Source organism: Pinus tabuliformis, chromosome X (genome assembly GCF_031772625.1).
Source record: "Pinus tabuliformis cultivar Carrire ecotype Pingquan chromosome X, CPIR1, whole genome shotgun sequence".
Taxonomy (NCBI): Eukaryota; Viridiplantae; Streptophyta; class Pinopsida; order Pinales; family Pinaceae; genus Pinus; species Pinus tabuliformis.
The window spans coordinates 854,589,137-854,605,221 of record NC_142308.1 but is presented as its reverse complement, the minus strand read 5'-3'; the positions used below and the strand labels follow the sequence as shown (position 1 = coordinate 854,605,221).

The window sequence follows — 16,085 nt, the reverse complement described above, 5'->3', positions numbered from 1 at the left end:
ACCTGAAACTGTAATGGAATCACAACTTTGTTCTTTAGAAAATTTCAATTCTCATTTTCTCTTTGAAGATGCAATTGAAACCATTTTTAATGATACATGTGATCGATCAATAGTTACAGTAAAATCTAATCTACATCAAGACTTGGATAATGAAAATATCAATTTATCTTCTTTCAAGGAACATTCAGAAAATTCAGAACATGTTTCTCTAATTAAAAGAACTTCCTTAAACATAGATTATAATACGACAAGTTATATAGATAAATCATTCCATCCATCATTATATTCTGGCATGCATTATTTTCTTTATCCTAATGTGTTTTCAAATCAGAATATAGTCAACGATGATTACCTTAATCTTTCAAATGATAATCTCCCTAATCTTTGTTCTGAAAATTCTTCATGTATTACTCATTTGGATGATAATTCTTTAATTGCAAAACCCTCATCTTTTATATTTTTTATTATGTTAATTTACATCAACCATTTAATTTTCATAAGAAGAAGGTAATTTATGATAATTATCATGACAATGAGGATAGAAAAATTCCATCTTGTACAAACTACACCAATTTTGAAAACTAATTTATTTCGTGAAGATTCACATGCTTTAATTTTGTCTCCTGAACACAAACTTAGTTTTAAGAATTTTGATGAATTAACCATGCGAGTTTCTAATGTATTTCATTCTGATTCTCTTTTAGAAATTCACATTTTTAAAATTTTTAGGGATTTTCCTTTTAGTGTCAATTCATTGACTGAATTCCATGATAGGTTCCAGAATTCCCTTGTAAAGTTATTCTGTAATTTTATCTTTCATAACAATTTAATTGTTTTTCCACCCTTTTATTTTATTTTCTCTTCTTTTTGCAAGCATGTTAAATATTTTAGTATTGAATATCATAGAGAATCATTAAGTGAAAATGGTGAATTGGTTTCTTATAATATTGAATATAAAAAATATTTTTGTTTTCAATTTAATTCGATATTTAGAAGTTCATTCCAATCATTTCGACATCATTCTAATTTAAATATTGAGGACATTCTTCCTTCACAACATGCTTTGCCATCATCTCCTTTGGAAATTTTTCATTCTCTAACAAATATACATTCATTCTTTTATGATCCCGTTAATATTTGTTTAGAGCATGCTTTCCAGAAAAGATGGTTTACTAATAGGTTAATTGTAAATAAACTTTTTTTGTACATAATTTTACATTAGACGTAAAAAAAAAAGTTTTTTCTGTTTCATTTTGATTATTTTCCTTATCTTGTTATTAAAGTTTGACTTGTACATACAGGTAGGTAATAAAATGAGAGAATGGTTATATTGGAAGTGTGATTATACATAGTCATGTTTCCTTCATTAAGTTAGAATTAGGAGTAGATTATTTTAGATAATATTTAATAAATAATGATTTTGAGTTAATTGCCTTGCATTGGAGAAAGTCATATCTTTCCAGGAAGATTAAATGAAATTCTTCAATGGTAAGTCTCTTATACTCACTTTCATTCACTTCTTTTCTTTTCAGATTTAGTCTTGTTTTCTTGTTTTCTGCTGATATATAACTCTCTTTTGCAGCCCTTCAGAAAATTTTTTACACCTTCACCAAATCAAAACTGTGAACTTAAAGAAGCAGTATCGTTTTTTCATCGAATCAACCAAAATGGAGAAGTTCTAAACATTAATCTATTTATTCAAAAGCATTACTCTGATTAGAAAATGGTTAAAATGCTTTTTTCAAAGTTCTGCTTTTAAAAAAGATAAATAAATAGAAAATTTCCTCATTCAAACTGAATTATTACTAAATGCTTTTAACATTGCAATTTTGATTTATCTATATTTAGATATAAGAAGGAATGTTTTCTTGATTATCTTTTCCCTCTTTTGTTAAGAAATTTGCATAAATTTTTTTGTAAAGTTTTCCTTTTAGATTTTGTTTTGAGTGATTTTAACATCATACTTGTGAATGGTTATAGCTTGAGAATTAAGTCATCATATCACGTTTACTTTTTCTTTTAGATATTAATGTTAAATGACATACTCTTGGCCTTTCATCATCATCTCTTGAAAACCACTTTATGATTTTTCAATTTGAAAATTGGAAATTTTCAGGAAGTGGTTATGAAAGTTGATAAATAGATGAAAATTATTAACTCTCAAATTTTTTCCATTAAGTTGTAAAATCTTTAAAAACCTCAAAAATTATATCCTTTTACTCTAGTATTAGTAAAAAGGTTATGCTTAAAAAGTAAAGACCGTCTTAGGACTAAAACAATTTCAACTCAGATTGTCATCCAGAGCTCTTAAGGAGTCAATGATCCTCTCCATCCATTAAAAAGGGAATTCTAAAATATAAAAAATCTAAAAAGATAAGAGGTCTCATCACGAGTCTGCTTACCATGTTCGTAGGGAACCAATTAAACTAGCATTACCACACTGAACACCAAATCAAGGTAATGGCTAATGATTTTTAATTGTAAGACAAGGGGTCTCATCACAAGCCAACTTGTTTAGTTTGATTATTACCGGTGACTGACATTGTTGTTATATGGCCACTAAACTAGGACAATGGATTTTTAAGATTATCTATCTATCTATATATATATATATATATATATATATATATATATATATATATATATTACCTCTAATTATTGCACTATTAAATGGATGGGATACTGGATTGTCGTTGGTTAAAAGGTAACCCTGTTGAGGCTATGAATGTCTGGGACCCTTCAATTTTAGAAAAGTCTTTGATTATCCAAAAAATCAAATTAAATAGTCCTCGAGACACAAACTATACTTAGACCTTAAGTGTTAAACATTATGGGTTATTTGATTAAAAAAAATTTGATTTTTTAAGGTTCCCGAAGGTTGAAGTCTTTATAAATTCCAACACTCCACCATAGCCTGCATCGCATCCATACCCCGCATCGCATATCCCATAATAATCAACATAATAATTTTTTTTATGGTAACACTTGCGGCCCATTACTGATTATGATATGCGATATGAGTCCCAGACACGACAAGATTATACACTCCAATCCATAAATCCCCACGTCCACGGCTATTGCAAATTCTAAAAAACATGTCACCCATTCCAAAAGCCAGTGTCAATTGTGATTGCGGTATAAACCTCGTGCCCTATAGGAATATACATATCAATTCATAAATCCCCCCACATCTACGGCTATCACAAATAACAAAGGGTCATTGCTTCCTACCTCCTATGTTTCAACCAATTTGCGATTGCAATTTGACTGCAATTGCAATTTAATTAAATAGCCACAAGCCTTATGCTACTTTACACTTCACACCCGTCAATACCTACTACCTTAGCTGATTGCGATATGCGAAAAATCTCGGACCCGATGGGAAAATACATGATAACCCATAAAATCCCTCATCCGTGGGATATCACAAAAAGTTCCAAAGTCCATACCCCACTCCTTTTCCTAATTGTGATATGCGATAAGGCCCAGATCTGCCAGATTATTCACTACAATTTATATTAATATTGTGTCTGGGGCTTATATCACAATTTCAAAGTTCTAAAAATCATGCCTCATGTTAATGCCGATTGCGATATGATCTGATTTCCGATTGTGATATGACTTCAGTTCCACGTCATCTGTCACATCACTTGTCACGTCACCATTCCACGTCATTTTCCATGTCATAGTGACATCATCCCACACATCGTAAATCACATTTATTTCGGCCACCTCTTATAGTCTGTAACTCCAATTTGTGATTGCGATAGTCATGTGTATTGCAATATGCGATAAAGCCTGGACCCGATAGAATTCTACAATGTAATTCATTTAATCCTCGCATCTGTGGCTATCACAAATAACAAAGGATCATTGCTTCCTTCCTCTTTCACTCATTCCAATTGCGATTGCAATGTGATTTAAGAAGGCTCCCATTAAATTTTATTTGGAATACTCTCGATCTAATCCGATTGTGATTTTTTTTTAGTTTTGCCCCTGATTCTAATCTGATTGAAATTGTTATATGATCTGCCCCAAAATCTGATTTCTAATTGCGATAAGCCATAAAATCCACCTCCTCACTCCGAATTCCTCTCCATGATGTTTGTGTGAGGATTTATTGCGCGCTACGTTTTTCTTGATTTCTTGCAAAACATGATTTGTTTCAAATAAAATTGGCTTATCATCTCATTTAAGTTTATCTTATCGATTCTTGTGTGTCATGTTTAGGTTCATGATAGAGGAAGATAGTTGTTCTGATAAGTGGAAAATCATTTCAAACAAATGGACAGACGTCGAGAGAATTCGATGGAACAAACGAATTTGATAGAGACAACAAATCACTTTCAAAAACTTCTACCAAAATATTGTTTTCCTTTAAAGCATTGTTGAAGGGATCGATTTAAATTCCCTCAATGCTCTGCACAATAGATTGGAGTTGTTTTGTGCTATTTAAGCTTACTTTTTGTATGAAATAAAGGTCTAGAATTCGAAAGACAAAGCCTTGGAGGCTTCCATTATTGTACCTCTTAGTATTTTTAATAGAATGATAGGTCTCGAATCAAGGGAGAGAAGCTTGTAATATTGTAACCGTGGATTATATCTATTGGTGGAGAAGATCTTATTTATCATGCACTACTGCTGAAAGGAGGAGACATTTTCCAGAAGAAGAGATCTATTGCAGACTCCAAAGGATTGTGCACTACTGTCGTTCTCTGAGAATATGTAATTTGATTTCATTTATTAATAAAGGATCATTTCATTTAATGATGTTTAACACTATTGTTTACAAGATTTAATTGAAATAAATTCTTATTTGAGTCTTTCAATTTATATTTTGAATGTATGAGTTAATAATTGGATTCATGCACTATTGTTAACTCATTTAAAAGTCTGCTCAGACTATTCTACAGGCTTAATTTTAGATATAATATGAGAGCTAAAATTTGCACAGGAATAGATAGTTATAATCTTAGATCGACAAGCTATCTTCTGATTTAGGATTTATAATTGTTTTCTTGCATACATGATGTCCTTTTTTGAACTAATTCAATAATTGATCACGAATCTTTGTAGTTCTTATGCATATGATAAGTAAGGAATTGGATATATTTTCAATAGGCACTTATGTAACTATTTACTAAGTGTTTAATTTTTTGTATACCTCCCATTGTGGGAAAGTATACCTCCCATTCATTCAGGGGATTATGGATAAGATTTCAAAAATTCTAAAAAAGGACATAAACGCTCAGTTTATAACATGTGGAAAAATTAGGCAAATGATGAGGTTAGTCAAGGATAACATAGATCATCAACAACTCAAGGGTGTGTACAAGATTTATTGCTCATGTGGCAAGAATTATATCGGGGAAACAGGATGATCTTTGAAAACAAGACTTAAAGAGCATGTTATCACAAAATCAAGCACTGAAGGGCTGCTGATCAGGTAGACTCTGTGTAACTATTTCAGACCAATCTTTTGACTAAGGATTAGCCTCCCTAGCCTGAGACGGCTCTCTCAAAAGGTTATTGATTTTGACTATTGATAAGATGGCTAACTCTTGTAAGGTGAATTTAACAAACATGCTGGCTGGACAAACATTACAAAGACTTCCATTGGGCTTATGGAATTAATCATACTTCAGTAAACTATAACACTACTCATACATAGAAGTCAAGGCATGTGATGTTTAAATACTCAAAACACATCTCATAGAAAACCTCAGCTTACAAATACACACAGGAAATCAGAGCAGCATAAGTGAATTCTGAGTGATTGTGTATTTATACAACTGTAAAAACATTAAGGATAAAGCAAAACCACATATCTTGAGCATTGAAACACTGTATGAATCCTGAGAAGAAAAACAGCAAATTGTATTACTGAAACTGAGTTTTTACACAAGCCAAAATAATACTCTGTTTTCTCAAATATCCAACCCTCATTACATAGATGATTCAGCTATATATAGAAACATAACTCTAACTACTTGGAGCTTCCTCCTCCAGCATGAGGGGAGCTCGATGACTGCCACTAATGACACCTATCTGCTTTGCAACAAACTATTTAATACAATAACCACTAACTGAAGTTCTAAAGAGTTCTAATTTAATTATAACTCCAACTCTATCTCCTTCATAGAATGATTCCTCCTTGCAGCTTTGACACCTGGTTTCCTTTTCGTTTGGCTGAGATGGCATGAGATGAGCAGTTAATGCCCCATGTTGGCTTTGGATACTGAAGGCTTTAATCTGCTCCGTGTTGGCTGAGAATATCCCTTACTTTTCGGTTCTGGTCCCCCATCACTTCGAATATGCAGCAGCATGTACTTTAAGTCTCTTTAATAACCCAAAAATATAGAGCACCACGTCCATGATGTGCTGGCCACCTTTTTTCATGTGTGAAGACAACACCTTTCAAAAAGATTTTGCTGATTTGTCAATCATAATTGATTAGCTCAACTGAAACATGCAGCTACAGCAGTTTCGTAGCGCGCTACGAAACTGCTGTGTAACTTCAAAAGCACAGTCCTCCAGCATCAGTTATACAACATGACTTTATGTTGAGATATGTTAAAACAATAAGACCTGAAATTGTATTCATTTATGCCACAGTCACCGGACAGCCTACATAAACAATGCTTGAATCTGCGATTTTAATAAGTCTACAGCTCCTTCAAATTTGTAGGCTCAGCCATAGGTTTGATATCTGAGTTCTTTATACAATTGCTCTAAACCTGGTTGAAGCCTTGTAGTTAATGCAATGCTTGCAAAAGCAAAACCACTGAACACCAATAGGACTGCAACTTTCACTGCTGGTATGCTTAGTACAGGTGTATGGATATTCTTCATGTACTGCATCAAAAGGCCAGGTTTTTAGTGCCTCCTGCCCAAATTATTATTTTCAAGTTTAGTTGTTGATGGACTAACTCTAATGCAAGGAAAGCAATCAACTCTGTTTCCTTCTGTTCTTATCAAATCAACTGTCATAAGAGGAACAAATGTAGTCACTTGCAGTAAGAAGTCCACTAACACCGCAAGAGCTGCAAACATCGAGAACACTTGATAAGCAGGCATAGGGATGAAACTTCCAACTGCAAATGCCACAACCTCTGAAAGGGTTGAAAGTGTTATAGATGGCCCCACTTCATTTAGATTTTTGTGACAGTGACAACAATTTTCTCCAATTCAGAAGGAAACAATACAGACCACAGTTTTCTAGTTTTGAAGCCATAATCCTTAAACACCATATCTGACATGTCCTGATTGTTGATACTATAACCTTGGATTGACCCTTTTCCTATATCAACAAAATATAAGTAAATATTTGACATCTGTTTAAGAAACATAGTCAGTGCTTCATTGGTTCTAGGAAACAAGTGTGTCCTTGCACTGTTATCAACAAAAAGAATGTAGCCGTTGCTCAGTTGAATCTGCCATTGGCAGAGGAATCACTTGAGATATGGGATAGGAAGGCCTATAAGATTCAAGCTCTTTGCCACTGTGAGAATCTACAAATGAAAGAATCCCTGTCTCATCATGTCCTAGATCACATTTACAAACATCATAATTGCATGAATTTTATCCATCAAAGAAATGTGAAATCTTGTGTTAAAATACGAAAGCTTCCTGCTACATATCAGACAGCCCTGGCAACCTTTCGCCGCTCTATTTGATTTTTCAAAGGGCATTGCATCTCTGTCCAACTGATTTGGATCATTGCTGCACCGGCAATACTTTCTGCAGATACAACACCCAATTCATTCTTAGCTGTGGAGGGGTAATACGCCCGTGCATCACCAAGAGAGAGAACTTCTGCTCGGATTATATCCCCAAGGTGAAACGATGTGTACATATCAACCTTGTCACTCTCTGTTGCTCGAACATCTTGTTGTCTCACAGTACCTGTAAACTTTTCTTTCACTGCCCTTATCCCAACACAAATAATATTCACTGTGGCCAATCTTGCCATCACCTTTGTGACTCTCGCTGTAACAATGGCTCCTGGTTCAGGCACAGTCCCGTGCTCCTTCTCCAGGTAGGGAAGCAATACTGCAATCCTCATTCCAAATTTCTTCATCAAAATGCCCTTTCTCTCTCATAGTGACCCACATATCCTTAGCAGATGTATAACTTCTGTTTGACAGTCCAAAGCGAGGTAAAATAGTCACATCTACATTGTCAGTTTGGCGAGAGGCAATTGCAAAAGTAACTGGTGCATAACCTTTTGCGGTCTTGTGATGTAGAAGCATGCCACGCACTCCATCATCGCTCATGAAAGGCTTGTTGACATGGCCTCCAGAAAAATGTGATGTTTCACCAATCGTGTTCGCCCATGTAAAAGGTAAGCTCACATTTGCCCTTTCTTTACCCATTAATTAATTGCCAAGTTGAACGGATTGAATAGGGATCCATCCCAGCCAAGTTCCTATTCGACTGGAGGACCATTCACCTATCGCTGAGTCTCTGAATGCAATTATGCTCGCTTCCTGCAAAAGTTTTCTCCCTGTTAGTACAACTGCTGCCCTTGTATCTATTTGAGCAGAATGGAAGGTTGGAATTCCTTGTAAATGGAAATAATTGAGCCAGACAACGAAGAAAGCTATTGCAACTACACTGCGCAGCATAGTTTTTGATTCCGTAGGACTTGTAGATTCAATATTTGCTAGCAATCCTTCATCGTCTATCGAGGACTGGTTTAATATAAAACTCGGACCACTGCGACCAGACCCACGGGATGATGCAACGAGGTATGAGCCTGGAGTTGGGGTATGACTGCTTGCTAGAGATCTTGCAGACGTGTAATAAAGGCTCTTTCCTATGGATCTATCACAAGTTGGCGACATAGTAGGAATAGGTAAACTAGAAATAGGGATCCCATTTGATAATCTATTGGAGAGATCTACACCATTTCCCCTGCCTTTCTTTGCGGAATAGTCTATGCTCTCCGGTGTCTTCACAGGTTCAATGCTCTCGAAGTTATAAATCCACCATTCGATCGTTTTGCACCAACTGTAATTACCCCAGGTTCAATTGCTTGTTCAAGGATACTACAGGAACCTTTTAAAAGCGCCATATAACAAAACCATTCATCTGATAGATTTTCACTGTTGTAACTTGGAACCAGAAGTCGCCATTTCCAACATTTATTGCACTGAACCCATTCATGGTCAGGTTTGTACCCTTTGCTGTTGTCTCTCAGTTCAAGAGTGTCGAAATTTTCATCCCAATACTCATCGGCCTTGCTTCCTAACCACTGTCCTAATTTAGCATAAGCTGCACAATCCTGGAATCCTTGCGTGTGATTAAGAACCAGAGTTCCCTTATCCCCATTGGTCATAATTTCAGTGACATCTATCACCCCAATTATGAAATGAAGCATTCTTTTCAAGCACCGCCAGATTGATCACAAATCGAAACCAGAATCAGAGGTTTCGGTCTTAATAAGGCTACAGAACACGTGTCAAGACCGACATGTAAGACCTTGCACATGTTATCCCCATAAAATTCTTGCAGAAAATATGACAGCTGGGATGAGATGTGCTGTGAATCAGCACGAATTCCCCATTTCGTAGCGCAACGAAACTGCTAAAAGGATTTATGCGCTGCGAAACCACTTTAAAACTGACTTATGCGCTACGAAATTACCTAAAGGGCTTTGTAGCACATAATAACCTTTGAACAGAGTTGACACATGGAAATGAGACCGGGGATGAATGAGAATGAGAATGACCGGTGATGAACGAGAATACATAGTTGACTCATAAGACACAGACTCTAAGGCAAACAAAAACTCAAACTTAGAATAGCACCGACTTTTAGCATCAAACAAATGTAAGACATTTGGCATTGGAATTTTGTCAGTGATAACAGAGCACATAGCTGATATTAAGAATGGGAGATCTCGTACATCAGCCCTTGCAGAACACTCATCCAAAACCAAACGTCATGTGAGTTTAGAAGACGCCAAAATCATTGCAAGAGAAGATCATTATCAAAAGAGGAAAATCAGAGAGGCCATTAAAATTATGAAATTTCCTCAGAACCTCAACAGGGACAATGGGAGCGAGATTAGTGGAAATTGGCTTCCCCTGATTAGACAAATAAATCCCTCCAAATCTTTTGTAGCTTAGTATCACTGGTTTCTCCCAAAATAAAATAAATTAATTAGTTAATTAAAATTAATTAATAATTAAAATTAATTAATAATAACAATTATAAAAAAATAAAATTTATTCTAATGACTATGGATTATAATAACATTAGTTTTATAAATTAACATTTGGAAAATTATAAAAATTATAAATCAATTCAATTAATTAATTAAATTAAATAGGTTACTTATTTATCAATTAGATACTTAGGGTTTAATTAATTAAAAATAAAATAAAATTAACATAAAAAGGAAAAGAGAAAAAGAAATATATAAAATCATCAAAACAAAAATTAAAAATTAATTAATTAATCAATTAAATTAAACTAATTAATTAACTAAACCAATTAAATTGTTTACTTCTCTCATTAGTCTTAACCGGTTGTATCTATTAAGAATTAAGAATTAATTTATTTAAAATAATTAAAATTAGAATAATTAAATTAAAATAAATAATTAAAACTAAAATAAATAAAATAATAATAAAAATTAAATTAAAAATTCATATATGTAGGTTAAGTCGGCTTCTATATAAAAATTTATCACTATTTAGGATTAATTAGGTTTATATATACGCTGGTCGGAGGATTCTTCTCTCAAAAAACGATCATTCATAATCTACCATTTTTGGTCCTGATGATGGACCCCCTTTGGGGTTCAAAACGTCGACATGATGAATATAATACTGTGGATAATCTAGATCATACTGCACCAAAAAACAACCACAGAAGCTTAAAGTCTAGTATTTATGTTAATAAGGAATCAGATCTTGTGAGCTATCTCCTTGATCTAATTCCTCCATCTTAATTCTAATTCTTTAAAGCTTCTTTTCCCATTAAGTTAAGTTGGATCTCGATTGAGAAAAGGGTTAACCTTTCCTTCAATCGAGATAAGTTAGATTAATTGCATTGTAGACATAGTCCTGCATGTGTTATCATATATCTTACATTTTAGAATTAGTTTTCATTTAGATTAATTATACATTCCTAGAAGTCCTCTTTTGAGGAGAAAATTTAGATTGGTTTGGTTGTTCCACAAAAACAACTTAAGGATCATTATTCTTGCCCGATCATCTCAAAGAATTGATCTGATAGACCTAGCTATTAGCAATTAAAGACATATTTAAAGTTAATAGTGGTTGGGAGAAGGTAATTGGACCTAATTGAACCAGTTGGAGCCACTATCCGAAATGGAAAAGGAGTTATTTTAAGGTCTGGACCCGGTGGTTATCCCCATTGTTGTGGCAAAAACTTTCGAGGCCTCAACACCTTAGTACTTTCCTTCATATAAAAGTAAATAAATTTCTTGTAGTCTTGGAATGGTAGAGAGCCATATTATGCTGATGTTTTTATGTATAATTTCAACCACTTCTCCTTGAGGAAGATGGCATAGGACTTGGATGGTTGTCTGCATTGCATGCATTCCATGGAAAAAATTTCCATGGTGGCAAGTTTTACCTCCTTTTCCCGTAATTGCTCCCTCAGTATTTGATTTTGTGTTTGCACTTGTTCTCTCATGATTTACTCCCTCAATTTTAGGTCAACCATTTCTTTTCCCAGTTGTTCCAATTTCTCCTCCATAAGACCCACATCCTCTACCTTCTTTGAATTTTCAATCTGCATCCATCTATGACATCTACTCCTCTCTCTTTACAATTCAAATAAGAGGGTGATTAAAAATTTATTTAGGTACAATCCTACCTCCCTCAACAAATTTGTAGTAGGATCCAAGGTCAAGTTGTGGTTCTTGATCCTGGAGTTCCTGGAGATCTTCTTCTTCCATTTTTGATATGTGTGCTTTTTCCTATAGCATTCCTTTTTACTCCTATAGTAGATTTATTCCTTCCTGTATCATTCCTTTTTCTTCTGTAGCAAATATATGCCTTCTTGTAGTAGCCCTGTTTTTTCCTGTAGCTCCTTTGTTTTCTCTTGTAGCAGGGTATCTTGTGATTTGAGCTTCTTATATGTGACTACTCCAGTGGCGGGCCTCCTTATTAGTGGAAAATGTTGTTTACCCTTTACTTTAGGGAAGGTGACCTCCTCAACTTTCCCTTCACTAGGTCCCAATTCTCCTCCTTAGCTACCTAACTCATCAATTTTGATTGGGAAAGTTGAAGGAGGTTGTGGTTTCCTTGTTTTACCCTAGTGCTCTTTCTCATCTTATCGTATAAGGGGCCTTGCTTGGGTTGTATTATATTGAGCTGGACAGGGATGCGAAGTGTGGCTAAGGTACCAACCACCTCTTGTTTTGTGTTACATGGTGAGAGGCTTATTTGTTTCCCATGTTTTCCAATTTTGTGAGATCTAGAGGGCTCCTAAGGGGTCTCTTTTGTCATTTTATGTTCTCCTCCTTCTTCTTCCAATTTCTTGTCTCTTCTCTTTTTCTCTTCTTCCTTCTTTTCGCCTTCTTTCCCACCTCCAACACTATATTTTTGTGTCTCTTCTTTCTACATTGAGGTAAGGGCTTGTGTCTCAATGAAGGCCTCCCTATCCATTTCCACAAAGTCATCCCTCAACACAGGGTTCTTAACGTGTCTTAAGGCATCCATGACAATGAGATTGATGAGGCCATGATGGGAAATTTGTTGGTTCTTCCCTTCCCTCACTTTGTAGCTCATTTCAATGATGGATTGTAAGAGGAAATGTGGAAGACTAAGCCTGTTTGGAATTCGTAACTCTCTCTGGAACCTTAGCTCATAGAGAAGCCTAAACTGATAGGCATACACAATACTCAACCTCCCCTCAAAATATATGTACTTGAGGATGTGATAGGTTACTTCATCCCAAGGGTAAGGTAGGCTCTCTCTTAGCACTCCATTTTTGTCTTCAATAGGCTTCTCTTTATGGAGGAATTTTTTTTTCTTGGATGTGAACTTTCTTGTCTTATCTTCTTTGTCCCATCAAAATACTAAGGGTATGATGGTCACTTTGATGATGAGTTCTACATTCAGATGGATGGAAAGTCCCCTAACAATAGTGGTAGCACTGTCTTCTCCCTAAGAATTGAGGGACATGGCAAACTCATGGGCTACCTCATCATCATACAGCTCTAATTGCTCAAAGAACCCCATCCATTAATGTATCAGAAAAATGTCTCTAAAAGGAGGATGATGATGGATTATTTTAGTGTTTGAGGGTTCTCTTTGATTGAAACCTTCCCCCATGGCTCCTACTGCTCCTTCCTTGAATTATTCGAAGGGAATTGTTCAAAGTTTCTCTCTGAGTAGTCTAGGGTGTAGGGGTAGAGATAGGGTGGTTGATGTTGTTTTGTGTGAGAGAAGGAGAAATATGATATCCTTTTTCTTTAGTGAAAAACTCCCTCTACTCTTTCCTTGCCTTTCTCATGTGAGAAAATGAATTTTTCAAAGTAATTGAGTCTTACAAGGGTTTGCTACAAGATTCCTGTAGCAAGCAGAATTCTTTATGCGACTGTATGGAAATTGAGGAAAGAGGATGCCACTTACCCTTTTTTAGGATGACTCCTTCATGTTCATGGGGGTTTGAGGAAAATTTTTGGTGTTTTGGGCTCCTTTTCTCCCCTTAATATAATCCTATAACACCTCCTCTACATTCCTATAACAATTCAAGCATTCTTGTAGCAATGGTTTCTAGTCCTGTAGCTCCTATAGACTAATTTTGTGGCTCTTCTGTAGCACCTTAGGAAACCTCTAGTAGCATCTAGTTTGACCTTTGATGTTTTGGTGGTATCTTCTAACTATTTTCAAGAATGAGCATTGGTACGAGTGAAATCGAGCCTTGTCCTTATTATTTTTGTAGTGATGGATCGACACGCTTGGTGACTTGGCCTTTTCTCGTATTTTCCTATTTTAGCTATTGTCCCCACTCCTCGTAATTATCAATCACTGTTCTTTGAATTTTCCACATTGTATGGATGGGCCATGCTTGAGTATACTTCAAGTTAGTAATCGAAGGTAGCCAAGTTTGCTGGCCACCTTCAACCCCTAAAAACTCTATTCTTGCTCATTTAACACACTTTTTACCATTATGGACATAAGGAAGAGGTGAGGGTTGTCATATTTGAGCCTACCTATGATTTCGAGTCTTTGGAGATGCATGTATGTTGTTGATGTACTAATGGTTGATCAACTGTCCTATGGAGGTATTTTCATCCATTTTCTTTCTTGTGCACAAGTCCTTATTAAACAAAACAAGTCGTTTCTAGTGTTTGATATGTTGCATGGAGTTGATTGATGACCTTACAACTGCTCCTCAGGGATGGTGTTACTTATCTAAGCCTCAAGGATGGATTCTTGGTACCTCGAGGTGGCCAAATATTCATTTTGCAGCTGCAACAGTCCTTTGCTCATGATTTGGTTGGATCTGTGCAGGTTGTTACAGGAGTGATCTCTTTCTTGTAGCAGTCACACAGTTCTTCCCCAAAACCTCTTACTGCATGCAAGGCCTTTGATAAACCATGGTGAGCCTAAGGACAATCAAAGAAGTTTATGATGGTGGTGAAAGTGTGAAAAAGAGTGACAATAGAGTCCTTTTCTGTGTTTTTTCATGGTCAGAGGTGGAAAATTGAAGATGGAATTAGTTGAATGGAGTGCAGGATAGGTGAAGGAAGTTGAGTGGACCCCTCCTAACATCTTCCTAAAGAAAAACATGAATTTTGGTTCCATTTTCTAGGTGGATCTCAATCCTATAACATTTCAACTTGATCCTGTAGCAATTCAGGACAATCCTGTAGCAGTTTAGGACAATCTTGTAACATTGCAGGGTTGAGGAAAAATTGGGTGTAGTTTCTTGTTAAGTTATGGAGAGAGGTAGGGAGGTGGATGAATGATGATAAAAATGAAGTGGTTGGGCTAGGGAGATGGAAAAATTGACTGTGGACTATGTCCCTGCAACTATTACTTCCATGACTATTTGGAGTCCTACAAAAGAAAAATGTCAGCATAATTTATGTAAGGAATCCTCCTTGTATTTTATTTCTTTTTTTTTATCTCTCTTTTTTTGTGAGACATGCAGATTGCCTCTGCAGAGGTTTTCAACCTACATGCCTACCCTAGGCACCTTAGAGAAGGTTTTCACCAGGGGATCTCTTCATCTTATTTATCATTTTTTTTTTCTCCTAGGTTGCCTCATAGATATTTTCAACCCTAAAGTTTGCCTTAGATGCCTCATGGATATATGGATACATGTCCATGTTTGGCCTTTACTACGTGGATTTCATGGAAAAGCTACAACGCTACCGAAAAACATCTAGACAATGGTATCTCAACTTCTTGAAAGATAGAAGTAGTACTAGTAAATGAAAAATATGGGTTGCAAACCATAATTCCTACTAAACAAAGGGGGTGAGAGTAGGTTGAATCTCCTCCTAGCAAATTTTTGCTTTTGAGTTCCATAATTTCAATGTTCTACCATTCCTCAGTTTTGATGTGTGGTGTTATCATAAGCCATCTTTATGAATATTGTTATTCTATGTGTGGAAAATGTTAATGTATAAATAATGTATAATTTAATATATTTATTGTGGTGCTAATATTATTTTCAATTTTTGTGAATTAAAAATTTTATTACATTATGATCAACAAATTATATGAAAACTAAGAAATTTAGATTGGTCGGTGACAGGGTAACTCCAACCAAATCTTAAATCAAAAGACAAACTAAGCTAAGATTACATAAAAATGAGAATTTTGGATTGGTTGGACCCTATGGAAATCTCATCAAATCCAAATCAAAAGACATGGTTGATCATGCCAATACATTTACTACAGTCTTGATCTTTGAAGCCAAGAATGATTATGAGGTTTTCTAAAGGTAATTTCCTCTTTTTCTTCTTATGAACATCAATCCATTCCAAGGAGTTATCATGAAGAGATGAAGTGGAGATAATGACTACAATCCGACAATTCCCTTTTAGAAGGGTCTGCAATATTGGTTGGTTCCTTATCATTATCCAA

General features: G+C 35.2%; 1 pseudogene; it reads right to left on the bottom strand.

Moving 5' to 3' along the window:
- Positions 1 to 7,639: 7,639 nt before the first annotated feature.
- LOC149142411 (uncharacterized) lies at positions 7,640 to 8,375 on the bottom strand (annotated as a pseudogene).
- Between the last annotated feature and the right edge of the window lie 7,710 nt (positions 8,376 to 16,085).